This window comes from Rhipicephalus sanguineus, chromosome 6 (genome assembly GCF_013339695.2).
Source record: "Rhipicephalus sanguineus isolate Rsan-2018 chromosome 6, BIME_Rsan_1.4, whole genome shotgun sequence".
NCBI lineage: Eukaryota > Metazoa > Arthropoda > Arachnida > Ixodida > Ixodidae > Rhipicephalus > Rhipicephalus sanguineus.
The window spans coordinates 4,722,810-4,740,293 of record NC_051181.1 but is presented as its reverse complement, the minus strand read 5'-3'; positions in this window follow the sequence as shown (position 1 = coordinate 4,740,293).

Below are 17,484 nucleotides of genomic sequence, written 5' to 3'. Positions count from 1 at the left end.
TTGTTGGGGGTCCTTCAGGCGAAAAGCTGCACAATACAGCTTGAATGTGCCTGAAGGCCCTCACATGGCAACAGCAGCACTAAAACCAGCACATATATACATGTTTAGCATATATCCAAATATAATACACCATTTTAATCCAATTGAAAAAAAATGCAACATATTGAATAACACTTGTATTTTCCTACGAACACATGGTATTTAAACATAACATAGAAATCTAATACATTTAGTGAGAAGAAATGTGAAAATGCATTGTCATAGATCATAAACAGTGGAATTTACAACACTAAGAAAAGCACTGCTGTAAACATGACTATGATGCACAATATGATGATGCTTTGTACATTGAAACACTGAGCGCGAAATAGACGTTACAACAGAAAATGTGAAAATGTAGTAACGATTTTGTTAAGTGTTCATTCCGATTTACAAAAGCACTCTCTAATTTGTTTGCGAGTCAAAGTATGTGGAATTAATCTTTCCCCTTCCAATTTATTTAACAACGATGGTAGGCTATGTCGTAGTGACTGCATGAGATAATTTGTGCGTCTGTATGGTACGGATCACCTGTCATGGCCACGTGTGCGCGAGTCACTTTTCTTGTATTCAAGTCGTGACGTATGTTTTAAGAAGGATTTGCTATTGTCGGAGCCGAAACAAAATGAATATAAAAGTCGGTATTCGTAAAGGCTTGTTGCACGTATTATATTACGTTTTTGAAAAAGTTGCGCACTGGGATGAAAATAGGGTACATTGGCTATTTGTCGAAGCGCGCGTTTTTGCAGTTGAAGAAGTGCACGAATATTAGCTTTTGTGGTGGTGGCCCATACAAGCGCACAATAGGTAAGATGAGATTCAAACAAGGCGTAATATATTTGCAAATTTACCTTCTCAGGAAAAAAATGCCGACAGCGAGACAACACACCAGCGGCAGATGACAACGATTTTGAGATTAGTTCAACGTGATGGGTCCAGTTCATGTTTTCTGAAAACGTAATGCCTAATACTTTGTATTTCCTCAAAATTTCAATGGGAGCACCATCCAAGAATAATTCTTGATTGAAACAAGAATGCCTGCCTTTCGCCTTGAATAATATGGCCTTCGATTTTGAGCTATTAATTGTTAGAGCATTATTACGAGACCATGCCGACAGATTAGAAAGGATACTGCGAGATTTCTGCAACAGATCAAGTTCATGGCCAGAGACAAACAAACTTGTATCGTCAGCATACAGAACTATGGATGCATCACTAACAATTTCAGCAATATCATTTACATAGACATTAAATAAGGTCGTTCCCAATACGCTACCCTGCGGTACTCGCGATTTAATTTCGCGATACGAGGAACAGAAATTTTCAATAGCAACGCACTGAGTCCGCCCAGAGAGATACGATCGAAACAACAAGTTTGCCACGCCACGAATACCGTAGCCGTCCGGCTTTTTAATTAAAATTTCATGATTTAAACGATCGAATGCCTTGCTATAGTCTATAAATATACCTAAAGTTAGTTTTCCTGCATCAATGTCACCAATTATTAGCTCTTTTTGACATAACAACGCTGTCTCTGTCGACCTGCCTGGGTGGAATCCGTGCTGACAGTAAGACAGAATGTTATTCTTTTCAAAAAAATCTTTGATTCGAGCTGAGATCACCTTTTCTAAACCCTTAGAAAAGGCAGACAGAATAGAAATTGGCCTGTAGTTCCCCAAGTCATTTCGATTACCTCCTTTAAAAATCACCGAAACCCTAGCTTTCTTCATAGCACTCGGAAAATGGCCAGTTTCAAAACAAGATTAAACACAAATGCAAGGTGGATTGCGATGACGTCAATAACAAATTTTATTGATCTGATTTGAATACCATCTGCATCAACAGCATTGCTGTTTTTTAGGCCCAAAAAGTACGACAAATCTCAGTGTCATCAGTCGGCTCGAAAAAAATGCTATGCATACATCTTTTAACAACAGTGCCAGTGACTGCGCTATCCGATGACGTCATCATGTTGACAAAGTGATTATTGAAGCGTTCAGTTATATAGGAAATGCGCACGCGTGGCATTACTCAGATTTATATAGGAAATGCGCACGCGTGTAATGTATCTCGTATGCTAGATTCTCCTTTGGTACGTGCAACACAACATAAAATGCGATTCTAGAAGTAATGTTCGTGGAGTAGCGAGCATATAGAAGGGCAACTACTTACAGCTTCACTTACCTTTGCAAGAACGGTATTCCAATTGCAATTCAATATTAACCGACGCAACAACGATAACAACACACTTGTCGCACACAGGCGTACCAGGTTGACGTGCGAGGCCAAGCGCGGTATTTTAAGTGTACCACAATCGTGCGCGCACAGTACGCTAGAATATTCTGGCACAATGTCGTCAAGCTTGCAGTCAATTCAGCGGTTCCCACGATGTAGCATCAGTTGACGTCCTCACGTCATCAAACTGCTGCGACGCCGAGAACTACACACACAGCTGACTTGGAAAAACGCGGTCTTGCAGGAAGCCATCTTGTCCAGCAACCAACGGACAAAAGTACACAGCTGAGGCGTCTGAAACATTGCCGTTGATGAGATGGCAGCTGAACGAAATCAGAGTTCATCGTCCGACGTGTGGCCACCGCCTTACAAAATATTAACGTTGCAACGTCCAAGGAAGACGCGACGAAAGCGACGAGCCCAGCCGGCATTGTCGGGTGCGCTGTCGACTACACAGTGCACAGCGTGCGCTCTCACGGCCACCGAAAGAAATAAAAGAAAGTGCAGAGCAGAGTTAGCTTGGAGCATGGCCAGTCGGTGGAAGAAAGAGGGCGTGTTGCATCGTCGGTGTGGCGTGTTGTCGAGAGATGGCGCTAGTTTGTTTTTGCGCAACGGAATCGCAAACTTCATTCAATATGCACGGGATCCTATGGGCGGTTGGGAGAGGGTGCAACCGCCTGAGCCGAGCGGTGGCGCCACCATACCGATGCACGAGGCGGATACGGAAGACACGACGCGCGTTGTGTTTCCCTCTAGTTCAGCCATAGCGTTCCGTTTACTCTTTGACATGCCGCGGGATGGTGACGCAAGCCCAAGTTCTTCGTTCAATCAGCGACGCTCTTCTGACTGTCGAAGCGCTTTCTCTGATTACGGTCTCACCGTCAACTACTACAGCTACCACAAAAGTTTGTTCAATCATTGATCATGGACGTTAGTCGTCGGGATGGAATTGTGCCACCAGGCGTCAAAGTGGGTGCATGCACGTTAAACTGTGCTGCACAATATACATTGTGCAAGCCAAGTGCAAGCTCCCTTATATCAGTGTAAACATTCAACTACTTCTGTAAGGACACGTTTCACTTTCGTGTTATAACAATTCCTATGACGGAGAGATCAACCATGATTTTCGAGTCACGTGATCAGGAAAGATGGCGTTCGCCCAGTCCCACGAAAAACCGCTGCCATCACTGCCTTCCCGCCAACCATCGACAAGAAGTCCATATGCTGATTTCTCGGCTTGTGCGCCTACTACAGATGTAGCGTCAAGGAATTTTCACGAATCGCCGAGCCGCTAACTCACCTCACTAAAACCAACGTGTCATTCAAGTGTGATTCGAAGCATTTCAAGAACTCAAACGACGCCTTCAGATGCCTCCAATACTAGCGCATTTCGACGAATATTCCGATACGGGAATCTACACCCACGTAAGCAGCGAAGGACTCGGCGCTGTCCATGTACAGAAAGCTGACGGGCTGGAAAGAGTCATCAGTTATGCTAGCCGGTGCAATCAAAGGCAGGAACAAACTATTCCACAACCAAAAAGAGTGCCTGGCTCTCATCTGGGCTACATGCAAATTTCACCCCTAGCTCTACGGCAGGCCCTTCAAAGTTGTGAGGGACTACTACGCCTTGGGCTGGTTACCTAACTTGAAGGACCCTTCGGGTCGCCTCGCACGGTGGACCCTAAGACTTCAACAGTTCGAAATTGCCGTCGTTTACAAGTCCGGAAAAAACACTCCGACGCTTCCTGCCTGTCTCATGCCCCCGTCGACCCACCGCTGCAGGACGACCAGGATGATGACTGCTTCCTGGGAACCATGAGTGCCGATGACTTCGCCGAGCGACATCAAGCTGACCCGGAACTCAGTGGCCTTGTGGAATACCTCTAGGGCAGGTCCGCCGTTGTTCAGAAGGTATTCGAGTGAGGACCGACGTCGTTTTCTTGCGAAATGGCACACTCCTGAAGAAGGAGTTATCGCCCCTTCGAGCCAACTACCTTCTCGGGGTGCATTTATCATTGAGACGAGAAGTTCTCCAGGCCCTACACGACGACCCGACGGCGGGACACCTCGGTGTTTCCAGCACGCTCGCAAGAATACAACATAAGTAGTACTGGCCGCGCCTTGCCGCCGACGTCACTCTCTACGTAGGGACATGCCGAAACTATCAGCGACGAAAGACACCGCCGATAATACCAGCAGTCTTTCTTCAGCGAATCGATCCACCTCGCCGACCATTCCAGCAAATGGGTTTGGACCTACTGGGGCCGTTACCTACGTCGACGTGCGGAAATAAATGGATCGTCATAGCTACCGACTGCCTCACACGCTACGCCGAAACAAGGGCCTCACCTAGAGGCAGTTCCGCCGAGGTAGCCACTTTCTTCGTTGAAGACATCGTCCTGGGTCATGGCGGCCCAGAAGTACTCATCACCGACAGAGCTACAGCCTTTACTGCGGAACTAGCTTAGGCGATCTTGAGATACAGCCAGACAGGCCACCGCCTACCACCCACAGACCAATGGCCTCGCTGAGCGTCTAAACCGCCGACGTGCTGACCGGCGTCCACTTCAACCTTGAACACCGCACCGTGCGGCCGGCGCTCCGCGGGGCGCCTCTCGCGGGCGCTTGTGGAATAAGCGCGCAAGCGCAGTGACAGCTGTAGGTGGGGCCTTCATCGAGTCGTCTGCTAACGCGCGGCGGCTCCGCCGAATTGCGCTTGCTTTGCGGTGAAGCTGACTTCGCTCTTGCTCTGTGCCCGCAAATTGAGAATCCGGCACGGTTATCGAGCAGTGCAGCGACTGCGCCTTGTTCCGTCTATCTTTTGCCCCTAGTGTTTCCTTTCTTTTCTGCATGCGATCTCGCAAGTAATGAACCTTGGCCCGTGCATGAGTAAAATCTCCAAGCCGCGCTGGAACTCCCACAACTAAGCCACTCAGCAGCTTTGTGCCCTACCAGACTGTTATCGCTGCTCTCGCGATTGCTTTTGGTCCGCCTAAAAGTTAGGCGCCGCAGAATTGGCGGTAAATGCATTGTAAGGCCTGACATAATAGCTTTAAATGGTCGAAAGTTTCGATTGGTTAGTCACCTGAAAACAAAAGAATGTTAGCAGTTTTTCAAATTCAGAGAAGTTGCATAACATTCGGGTGTTGCCAGCACATGCGCTAGAGAATCTATTTAGCCAATACGCCGCCCTAATTTGCTGCTCCTTTGCAAACGTGTTTCTTCGCACCATTCATGCAGGCAAATTAAGAAGCGTTTCAATCGAGTATTCAGCTGAACTCATATCAGCCAATCAGTGCACCAAAAGAGCGCCGCTGTCAAATCTTTACTTCTGGAAGCAGGCGCTGAATGAAGCTTCTCTCCTGTGTTATCGCTAGGCGACCCAAGGCCCGCGTATCGCTTTATATCTTTATTGGCTCAAAATTTTAGCACAACGCGGAAAGCTTTCGGTAAGCCTTCCATTCGCAGTGCAGTCAAACTTAATTTTTCTTGAAATTATTATCGACTTTGTGTGGCCAAAGTTTCAGCTGATGCGAACAGTTGTGTTAGTCGCCGGAATATTCAAGCTGTTCGGCACAAAGTAGCTGAGTTGTTGTGGGAGTGCCAGTGTGGCTTGGTAATTTTAATCATGCAGGGGCAATGGTTTATTACTTGGGGGATCACATGCAGAAAACATTCAAAACAAGGAGCAAAAACTGGACAGACCGAGGCGCAGTCACTGCGCTTCTCGAGAACCGCACCTGACTCTCGATTTGCGTGCGCATAGCGAGACCGAAGTTAGCTTTACTGCAAAACAAGCGCGATTCGGCGGAGCCGCCGCGCTCTAGCAGCCGACGCGGTGGAGGCTCCACCTACAGCTGTCACTGCGCTTGCGCGCTGGTTCGCCAAGCGCCCGCTAGAGGCGCTCCACGGAGCGCTGGTCGCACGGTGTTGTGTTCAAGGTAGAAGTGGACGCCTCTGTACGTCGACGTCGAACACAATACCTGGGATGACATCCTTCAATGCGTGACCTTCGCATACAACAGGGCCGTGCAAGAAGCGACGAACGTGACGAGAAACAAATTGGTATACGGAAGGAACCCAGCAACGACGCTCGACGCCATGCTACCCAACGTCACCGACAAAGAAAACCTCCATGCGACTGTCTAACTTCAGGCGCACCGAAGAAGCCCGACAACTCGCCCGCCTACGCATCAAGAATCAGCAGACAACAAACAGTCGCCGTTAGAATCTTCGATGACGCTTCGTGGAATACCAGCCCGGCGACCGTGTTTGGGTCTGGACGCCGATACGCCGACGCGGACTTAGTGAAAAACTTCCTCGACGATACTTCTGACCATGCAAGGTGCTTCGATGTCTCGGCGCTCTAGGCTACGAGGTCAACGCGGTAACATCATGAAAGCACAGCGGCGTCGCGCACGACCTCAAGCCGTCCATGTCTTGCGCCTTAAGCCGTTTTAGACGCGTTATTGACCCTTAGGACTTCGCTTTTTTCCTTATCATTATACTTTATTCGTCTATGCACTTTTAAAGACGATAGTCTTTCTTCGGATACTTAAACGAAGAAATTTTGGTCTGTCTTGCTGTCTTTCTGTTTGTCGGCACGTCACTCGATTCAGCCACTCGGCAAAAGTTGAACCACTTGCCCAAGGGCCAGCCATCTTGAACGGCTGACTAGGTTCATACTTGTGTACATTGTCGATCAAAAAGCAAACATTACGCGTATCTGAGGCGCACCATAACTAGGTAAGCATTAGGTGGTGTGTTCTTTTAATAGAAAATACATACATACATAATTCTAAAGACCCTAGTTTCTTAAACTGCGCTGAAAGTGCGACTGCGCTGAAAGTTGCCTTCCTCCGTGCCCTCTGCACGAGCTCATTATTGTCTTTCGGTTTCGGTTCTGTATTGCACTGTACGAATGCCATGGGGCGCCGCTCTGGCATTCCTGTTTTACCCAGGCGACGTGTAAATAAAAGATTGTGTGGAGAGTACTCGTTGAGTGCGGACGTTTCTTCTGCTTCAGCGTTTCGCGCCAAACCGCGTGTTCGGGCTGGCTGGCGTCCCCGCCGGTCGCGTTGGTCACCGCCGGTCTTCGCCTGCTGCTGCGGCGGGACTACCAGCCCGCAACACAGCACTCATGGTTCCCGACGTATTGCCAGATGGCGTCCATATCTCACGCAGCGCTTCTTCTATCGTCTTTAGACGACATTTGCAGCGAAGCAGGCAGATACGCGGCCACTATTTTAAAATATGAAGCATTTCTTAGCGAATCCGCGACGGAGCAGAGAGACTTCGTCTTTCTGTTCCGACGTGGGAGTGGTCGACAACGTGCTAGGGTGCGTTCCTAGGGACCAAAATTAAGTTTATTTATCCATCAATCCTTTAAATTTGATCGCTTCTATCTAGTATATACTTATCTATCTATCTACGTATCTAGCCGAAAACGTTAGGGCGCTCCCATGATCGCCTCCTAACTTGGTGTAGACCAAAATCGGCATGGCAGGGTAAGAGGATTTGACGAATAGGAAATGACATGAATAACGTGAAAAACTTGTCGCGTACATCGTCGCGCACGTCGTCAAACACTTTCCTCCAGACACGCGTGGCACATACGCGTTTACCACGGGCAGCGATGTACGGGCATGCACCACAGCTGATTGAGAGTTTATATCTACTTAGGAACGGCGAGAACAGACATTTGTAATTTAAATGCGAGAGCATTAAGAAGAACAGACATCAGCAGCGTGGACCTGCCTAATGGAAAGAAGAATATTAGGATCCCATCAGGAATCGAACCCAAGCATTCTGCGTGGCAATCAGGTATTCTACACCAGAGCCACGCCAGGTCTACAAACTGGTTTGGAAAAACTGCCTATACAGGCGTAAGGGCGGTGCAACGTCAATTCCGGTTATGGTGCTGGCTATCTAATTTTACAAGAAAGCAATGAACAATACACATGTACTCCTTTGATACGGGCGTCACATCAGATTAACGTGTCTGGTTCCACTGTTGGCTCCGATTTTATAGCAGTCTAATAAACATTACATTTGTATTCTTATGGCTCAGCAAGATATATTGAAGCATTGCCCGACACCGGAGGAAATTTCAAGCATAAATACGGGAGCCCCTTGCAAGATTCTTTCAGTGGGCTTGGTGACACCGGTTGCAGACGGATGCTGATCCCGATTCTTTTTGTCCAGATCGCCTGGCGGGCGCATTTCGCCGTGGGATCAACTCATCCCACATTCGAGCGGACCTCAGACGAGCATGCGCCGACTGACTTGGCCATCATACCACCGCCATGGATTCTTCAAGAAACTACGCCCCACGTGGATCAAACGTACCAGCGTATCAGCACGGTGACATCATCGGATAGCGGCCATTTCAAGCATAAATACGGGAGCCCCTTGCAAGATTCTTTCAGTGGGCTTGGTGACACCGGTTGCAGACGGATGCTGATCCCGATTCTTTTTGTCCAGGTTGGTGACAAGTATCAAATTTCTTCTATTAGAGATGATTCGGTCACATTGACGGTGTTGCCAAGCCCACAGTGTTTGCTCGGTCTATTGTGTGACTGTCTGCATGTGATTAGGCTACTACTATTAACGTCCGGTGACATAGAGTTGAATCCTGGTCCCTCTTCTGACTCAGAGTCTGAGACACAGTTAAGCAGTCAGTTGCTTCAGAAAATTTTGAAAGAGCAAACAAAGACAAATAAGACTCTGGCTTCACTGACTACTAATTTAAAACAGGTAGAAACAGCAGTCGAAAATATTCAAACCAGGATTACCAATATAGAAAAAGAACTGTGCCGAATTGAAAAGTGTGAGCAAAAGTTGGAGAAAATGGATGAAGCTTGCAGTAGCACGAACCAACTAGTTCTCGAGCTAGCCGAGAAGGTAGATGACCTCGAAAATAGAAGTCGTCGCAATAACGTTGTAGTTTATGGAGTAAAGGAAGATCAAGGGGAGGACTCAAAAGAACTGGAGCGGAAAGTTAACGAAGAAATTTTCAGAAAAATTCTAGGTGTTGAAATAAACTCTATAGAGCGTATACACCGTATAGGACCAAAACACGAACAGCGACATCGTCCTATTATTTTGAGATTTTTCAACTACATAGACAAAACTAAGGTTATGTCAGCCTGCTTCAAATTAAAGGGCACAGAGATAGCCATATCGGAAGATTTTTCAAAAAAAGTTCGGGACATTCGATCAAAGTTATGGCGCTCCGCCGCTGAGGAAAGAAGCAATGGCTCTAAGGTTTCTCTTCGTTTTGATAAACTCAGAGTAGATGGCAAGCTGTACATATGGGATGCAATGCGCAACTGCAGAGTGGCGTTGTCCACTGCGCCTTCTCAACCCGAACAATCCTCTTATCGTTCCACACGTACGAACACACGCAAACGCGATAAAAAATGACGAGAATCCGTCAAGACGCTCCGGCTTGTTTCGCTAAATGCTCGCAGTGTACTGAATAAGTTACAGAGCCTTGAAGATATAATTTTGACTTATCAACCGCATGTCGTAGTGATCACTGAAACCTGGCTGCATTCAGATGTTCAAAATTCAGAAATAGTGCCTCCATCGTACACGCTCATACGTAGAGACAGAGGATCAAGGGGTGGCGGAGTTGCAATCGCAATTAAAAATAACGTTAAATTCACTCGCTTAAATGACATCAGTGATCACGAAAGCATATGGTGCAAGCTAAAGTTTTTTGGTAAAACTATATTACTGGGAGGTGTCTATCGTCCTCCAAATGCCCCTCCGGAATACTTAGATGCATTATATGATTATTTGCTGCAAAATACGAATTCGCGCTCGAACATTCTTGTAACAGGTGACTTCAACCTTCCCGGCATTAACTGGTGCAACCTTTCTCATGACGGCAAAGATGTCAAAAGTGCTGAATCCTTACTACAAACGGCATTTACGTTTTCCTTAACCCAGTTGGTTTCCGATGCTACAAGAATTTCCAGTTCTTCTTTACTTGATCTTGTGTTTGCAAGCGGCTCGCTTCCAGATTGCTCTGTCAGTGTTAGGGATGGCATATCCGATCATCAGTTAATTGTGCTAGAGTGTCCTATTACTAGTTTACGGTCCTATGTTAAACCTTCCGACACATTAGTGAGGGACTATACGCATGCGGATGATGAGGGGGTCATTGGTTACATGGAATCCTTATTCCCTTCCTTTATTGAGTTAAATGATGTTAATGAGCTGTGGTCAAAGTTTAAAGACATTGTCATTCATTGTGAAAACACGTACGTTCCTTTTAAAAAAAGCGTATCAACAGAGAGTACCCGTGGATGGATCGTAACCTTATACATATGAAACGCAAAATAAAACGAGTTCGAAAACGTGGCGATAGGGAGGTACTTCCAAGCCTAGTACGCACTTTTCAGGATAAAGTGCGTGCCGCAAGAGACCAGTTCTTTTCTTGCACCTTGACTTCTTTCATGTCGGAGCAACCAAGAAAATTCTGGCGATATTTATCTAAAGATAAGAGCGTCATCACAGAGATCAGAACGTCTGGCATAAGCATTGACGATCCTTTTACTATTGCAAATGAATTCAACGCGTTCTTCCAATCTGTTTTTACTTTGAAAGCATCGCATGCACACTTACAACCTTACATGCTTCGTACTTCGATGTCCGAAGTAAATTTAAGCAAGAACGGCATTTTTAATCTCTTGCGTAATTTAGACATTAAAAAATCACCAGGTCCGGACAACATATCGAATGTTTTTCTCAACAGGTATGCAATCTGGGTAGCAGAGTACTTATATATAATTTACAAAAAGTCGTTAGAATCCTGTGTGATACCTGATGACTGGCGCTCTGCAAGAATAGTTCCGATTCACAAGTCTGGGTCCCCTTTAGAATTAAATAATTACAGACCAGTTTCTTTAACATCCACAGCTTGTAAACTGCTAGAACATATTTTATTTAAAGCGATTATGACACATCTGGAGGATAATAATTTACTTCATGCAAATCAACATGGTTTTAGGGCTGGTTTATCCACTATAACACAGTTAGCTGAGATAACGGATGATTTTCTAAGTGTAGTAAATATGAGGGGTCAAATTGATGCAGTATTTTTGGACTTTTCCAAAGCGTTTGATGTTGTTCCGCATGCTGATTTAGTAACCAAACTGCATTCTATGGGCATTGAACCCAATATCATTCGTTGGATAGCATGTTATTTGTCCTCAAGGAAACAGTATGTTGCGGTCAATGATTGTGTTTCCGATACACTGGATGTACACTCGGGAGTGCCACAAGGCTCGGTACTCGGCCCCTTAATGTTCTTAGTTTATATAAATGACATTTATTTATCTGTTCATTCGCCTGTGAAGATCCGACTGTTTGCCGACGATTGTGTGGTATATGCTAATGTGACTGACCATTCCGACCAAGTTCGACTCAATGATACGTTGCACTCAATTAGCGTATGGTGTGAAACATGGGGATTGAAGCTTAATACTTCGAAGACTGCGTGTATTACATTTAGCAACAAAAAAGAACCCTTGGAATTTTCTTATACTATTAATACTGCTTACATTAAAAAAACCAATCAAGTAAAGTATTTAGGTGTTACAATTACAAACAGTTTAACTTGGGAAACACATATAGAAAATGTGTGCAGCAACGCGCTAAAAAAGCTCGCATTTTTGAAACGAAAATTGCGTCGTACGTCATCAACCGTAAAATTAACTGCATACAAGACTCTCGTCAGACCGAAATTAGAATATGCGGATCTGATATGGAGCCCGCATCAAAAGTACTTAATCGGGAAATTAGAAAGAGTGCAAAATCTGGCCTTGAGGTTTATATACACCACATACTCGCGTTTTTCAAGCGTGTCCGTTCTTCGCGACAGGGCAAAATTGAAAAAACTAGCTCATCGCAGAAATGTATCTCGTATGAAATTTTTATATCAGCTGTACCACGGTCACTATAAAATTCCTCGTGAAAGTTACTTAACTGAGCCCCCCATGCGGTCGGGTCGTACAAACCACAACAAAACCGTTAAACAGCCATTTAGTAATCTTAAAATACACCAGCATTCCCTTTTTCCGCATGCAATATCACTATGGAATAAATTACCCGAAGAAGTAGTTAACGCTAATACAACAGAATCGTTTGTTCAGTTTTTAAATAACCTTTCGTTTGACATGTAAAGCTATGTTATGCTGAACAGCTATGTTGGCAGTTGACTCCCACGTTCATTTTTTTATGTATAGAGAATTTACCTCATGTGTTGAATTGTTGTATGTGCATGTTTTATCACGGTTATAATGTTGTGTGTTTGGAATTGCGAAGCATATGTTGATTGTAGTTTGCGTTTGCTTTACCGGTAATTTAGCGACTGTTGTAATCAGTATTGTTGTTATTGTTTATGTTAATGCTGTTCCCACTCCTGCTTGGGCCCGAATAGGGCCTGCAGTATTTGTAAATAAAATAAAATAAAAATAATAACGAAAGCTACGTATGATATTCACAGGATACCACCTTAAAGTGCACTTAGTTTCGATAATACTGACGTATGCACTCTAACGTTAGGGCTGACGTTACATCGCACCATAAGTTACCCTTTAAACGCCAGTGTTGTCGACGTCCCTGGGAAGCCCACGATGTGCCCACAGTACTACACTTACAAAAACACGTCGATCCACCTCGTAACGCTTGGCTCAAAGCCATAAAATACAGCATGGAAGTCCTCGCTGACTGCTTAACATGAAACCGGTTCGCACAATGCGTGGGATCTGCCGAATTTTTTAGGGGCGAAGCTCCTTAAGGCGGCACCCGTTCGTCCCTCGTAGTCGTAGTAGTGCGTAACCAGTCGTAACGCTAGTACCAGATCTTGACCTCCAAGGTGGTGCCGGTGGGAGATTTTTCCTGTGCGTTGTTGAACAATAAAAAATTCGCAGCGTGCGCGTTAACTAAAAGCCGAATTCTTCTGTCTCTCATTCCCCATTAGCAGCCATTGGCATGTTCCAGTAGGAAACGTTAGTAGAAGTAGAAGTGTAAGTGTTAGCTAAACGCCGACTTCTTCTGTCTCATATTCCCATTAGCAGCCATTGTTTACCTCCAAGGTAGTGCCTGGTGAGATTTCTCCTGTGCGTGATTAAACAATAAAAATTTTGTTCAAAACGCCGTTGATTGATGAAATAAACCAACGAAAGACGCCAGGTGTTTTCTAAAAGCAAAACGAAAGAACGCCAGATGTTTCTAAAGCAAAACGAAAAGACGCCAGCTGCTTAACGAAAGACGCCAGGTGTTTTCTAAAGCAATGGTTTTCTAAACAACGAAAACAATGAAAATTCACAGCGTACATGTAAAATAAAGTGAGCTGCAAGTCGTCATAACTCATCGAACCTTTAGTATAAACGCGCCCGATCTAACGTCGGTGATGATGTACTGGGCAGAATTCACGGAAGATTTACGGTTTACCGATGAACCTCCGCAGCTTCGCCCACTCATCATCATTCACTCCGTGGGTATGCTGTGATTTTTTTATCCCCCTTCCATGTTCTGTTACAAGCTTCGGAACAATCCTTTTTTTTCAGAAGGGGCAATGCCACGCGCGCTTTTTGTAGCGATAGATACACTTGCCTACATAAAAATGGAAGCTTGAGCGAGTTGGTATGCGTTCATCTTTGTAGAAACAGCGCTCACTAGACGACGACGAAGTAAAAGAAGGCACAGGACAGGCACAGGCAGCGCCTGTCCTGTGCCTTCTTTTACTTCGTCGTCGTCTAGTGAGCGCTGTTTCTACAAAGATGAACACTTGCCTAGCCGGAGTTGATTTCGCGTGGAGCGTTATGAGCCGTGCTGCGCATGCGCGAGGATCAGTGATGTCACACAGCTGGGTCACCGGAGCTGGCCTCTCACGCGCTCTTCGAAACCGCCGCGCGTGGCTCGCCGCTGTTTGTCTGCGCGTTCAGGAGGAGTGGCGTCGTAGCCGCGGCAGACAAACTGGCGCCGGCGCGGGCGCAGATTCCGCCACCGCCGCGCGCGAGTCGCCGCCGCCGGCCAGAGCTTTCCAGAGGAGTGACGTCGTAGCCTTGGCAGACGTATTGACGCCAACGCGCGCGCAGCTATTCACCTTCGCTGTGCAGTCGCCGTCTGACACTGTGCTGGAGCCGCTTGATAGCGCCTCTGGCTGGCGTTTGCAGGTGGGCAACGCCATGGAGAAGGAGAGCGCAAATGCTGCTCATCGGCGCAGAAGAGCCGAGAAGCTTATCTCATCGGATCCCGAAGTAGTTGCCTGGCAATTAGCGGTTCAACGTACGAAGAATGAACAGAAGAAGGCTAGTAATCCTAGAGAATCTGGAAAGCTAAGAATAATAAGCTGAACCTTTGCTAACCCTAGGTATATCCTGATTTTTTTTGTTATTAAATGCGCAACATTTCTTAGCGAGCCTCAGGCACTTTGCTCATTTCTCTCTACGTATCTATCTATCTATCTAGCGGCCTACGTCTGGGCGCTCTCCTAGTCATCTCCATAACTTCAATATACCAAAATTGGCACAGCAGGGGATCATCGTATGAAGAACACAACTGACTGATCATGACATGAATAACGCAAAACACCTGTCGCGTACGTCATGAAGCCCTTTCTATCACTCACATGCGGTATATACCCGCATACCAGAGTTCATGTTATGCCGGTGTGTGCCACAGGTGATACCGAGTCTCAACTAACACAGTAACTGCGAACACACACGCGTTGACATCCAAGGAGAGTGATAATAATGATTCTTTGGGTTTTATGTCCCAAAACCACGATATGATTATGAGAGACGCCGTAGCGAAGAGCTCCGGAAATTTTCACTATCTCGTTATTCTTTAACGTGCATAGAGATCGCACAGTACACGGGCATCTATCATTTTGCTTCCATAGAGATTCGACCGCCGCTGCAGGGGTCGAACCCGCGACCTTCGGGCCAGCAGCCGAGCACCGTAACCGTTACACCACCGCGGCGGACGAAGGAAAGTGAGGAAGCTGAAGACAGAACACCCCTGGAAGACGCTCAAGTACCATTCACTCGTCCACGTGGCACGCAACTTGAACCGCGTGTATTACGCAAAAACTGGGGTCAATCCTTCCAACATTAATTTTGCCGAGAACGCCAGGCCTCTCATCATTACCGGTGACTTCAACATTGATTTATCAAGACCCAACAACACTTAGTCCTTATACTGCGTGAAAGACGGCTTGGATGTCGACAGGGCATCAAAAGATCTCGCTGCCACGTCCAGAACAGTAGGCATCATAGATCATTTCATCGTAAGAGGCATCCAGGATTTCCGCCAGCTGCACTGTACCTCCCACTTCACTACATTTACGCTCCTCGTAGCCGCGAGCGGATTCGCTTACAAGTCCGGTTCAGGTGCTGGTGCTCACTGATCACAGTGATGATGATCTTGTTCAAGAACTGTCAAGAACCCCTTCCAAACATGCACACGGGTTCGTGAAACGTGCGGGCGTTCTTCTTCACAAAAGACAAGTCCAAGCATAACAACTGCAGCTGTGACTGTAACGCACGTGCAGTGCACCTGCGTGTGCCGCTCGGCTGTGTATTTATCTAGGGAAACTTCTTGAATGAAGCTTTAGTTGCGAGTAACGCCTGTTGTATGCATCTGTATTCATTCTTTGTCCTGTTCGCATTCACGCTGTCCAGTGTTGAAGAATATAAGTACTACATATAAGCTTACCACTGTGGTGTTCGTTACACCCATGTTGCTCTTGGCATCGTTACGCAACTGTAAACAACTGGTTACATAATACATATGCGACTCTTAAACACATGAGTGTGCGCATACCGCTTCCACATTTCTCTAGCGTCCTTCCGTAGCGTTTTGCTCAATGTGACAAATTACGCCACCGTCACCACCCTGCGCATGCTTCGCACAACATCGACTTCCACGGTACGTGAGATCTGCCGAATTTTTATATGTAACTAGTCCGTTGCACGCGTAGCCGCTGGCTTGCGCAAGCCGCGCCTCACTGTCTGGGAGCTTTCAGATTATGTTAGAATCTTCTTATAGACTTGAGCGCGAAACGCGAACAGCTAAGATTATTCTGGAAGTAACGCGGCCAGCAGCGATAAGACTCGAATGTTCGATGCCGCATGTACAAATGCCGACGCGCCTGGCTGAAGAGCAGATTATCGACGGCCGATGCTCTGTTCGATGCTATCAGTTAAGAGCTTGCCTTGATTGCTGTAGCTTGAGTTTCTGTTTCCCGGCCACAAGTTCGGCCAAATAAAGAGTTTCATCTTAGGCACCCCAACGCTGCCTTCGTCAACGTCACAACCCTGCGACAATATTGTTAAACTCTAGCGAAAGATATCTATGGGCACCGTGTATATGTACTTTGCTATTAAACGTTGTTGAACGCCAGAAAAACATGGCCTGATCCCTCTCTCATATGTATCGGTATAACACGATAGTGAAACGTGTCTTCACAGACGTAGTTGAGCATTTGTTGTGCATTGTTTCGGCACAAAGGCGAAGGAATGAACGCTAGAGCAACAAATTATAATGCCACCCGAAGAACGGCAAGCAGCTCGAAACTCGCAACGCGCTGCTCGAGCAGAAAGAATGCAGGAAAAGAATATACACAGGATGCGCGGGATTAACACCTGTCACAGCTCGACAGTTAAAGCGCGCGGCTCAAACACAAAGGAGGACGCACGAAAGGAACGCACAAGTATACACAGGATGAGCGCGAACTGTCACAGTTGCAACTTATTTCTGTGGTAGCAGCGCGCTCCTTTCGCAAAAGCGGCCGTTGCAGTGAGCGAAGTGACTTTCATGCTCTGTGTAACATCAACGCAAACTTGCAGTGAGAGCACAAGGCGTACAAACCATGCCCCATCGCGAGATAAGCGCGCGCGCACTAGGGACCACGCTCTAAGGAGGCGCGCGCGCATCGCAACGTGCGGGCCGACGATCTTTGAAGCGCGCCCTTCGAGCCCTTAGCGCCATCTCGTTAGTGATAACGAAAACAGGCTAAAGTGCCACCGATCTCTGAGGACCGCCAACGGTAAATGGTGTGTATAAATAGCTCGCCGTTACAATACTGAATAGCGTGCTGTTTGGGGCCGAGTCGGTTCGCGCAGCGCTTTGCGGAGTGAGGGGGCGTAGGTTCGACTCCCGCAGATTGAACTTTTTCTTCTGGATTTT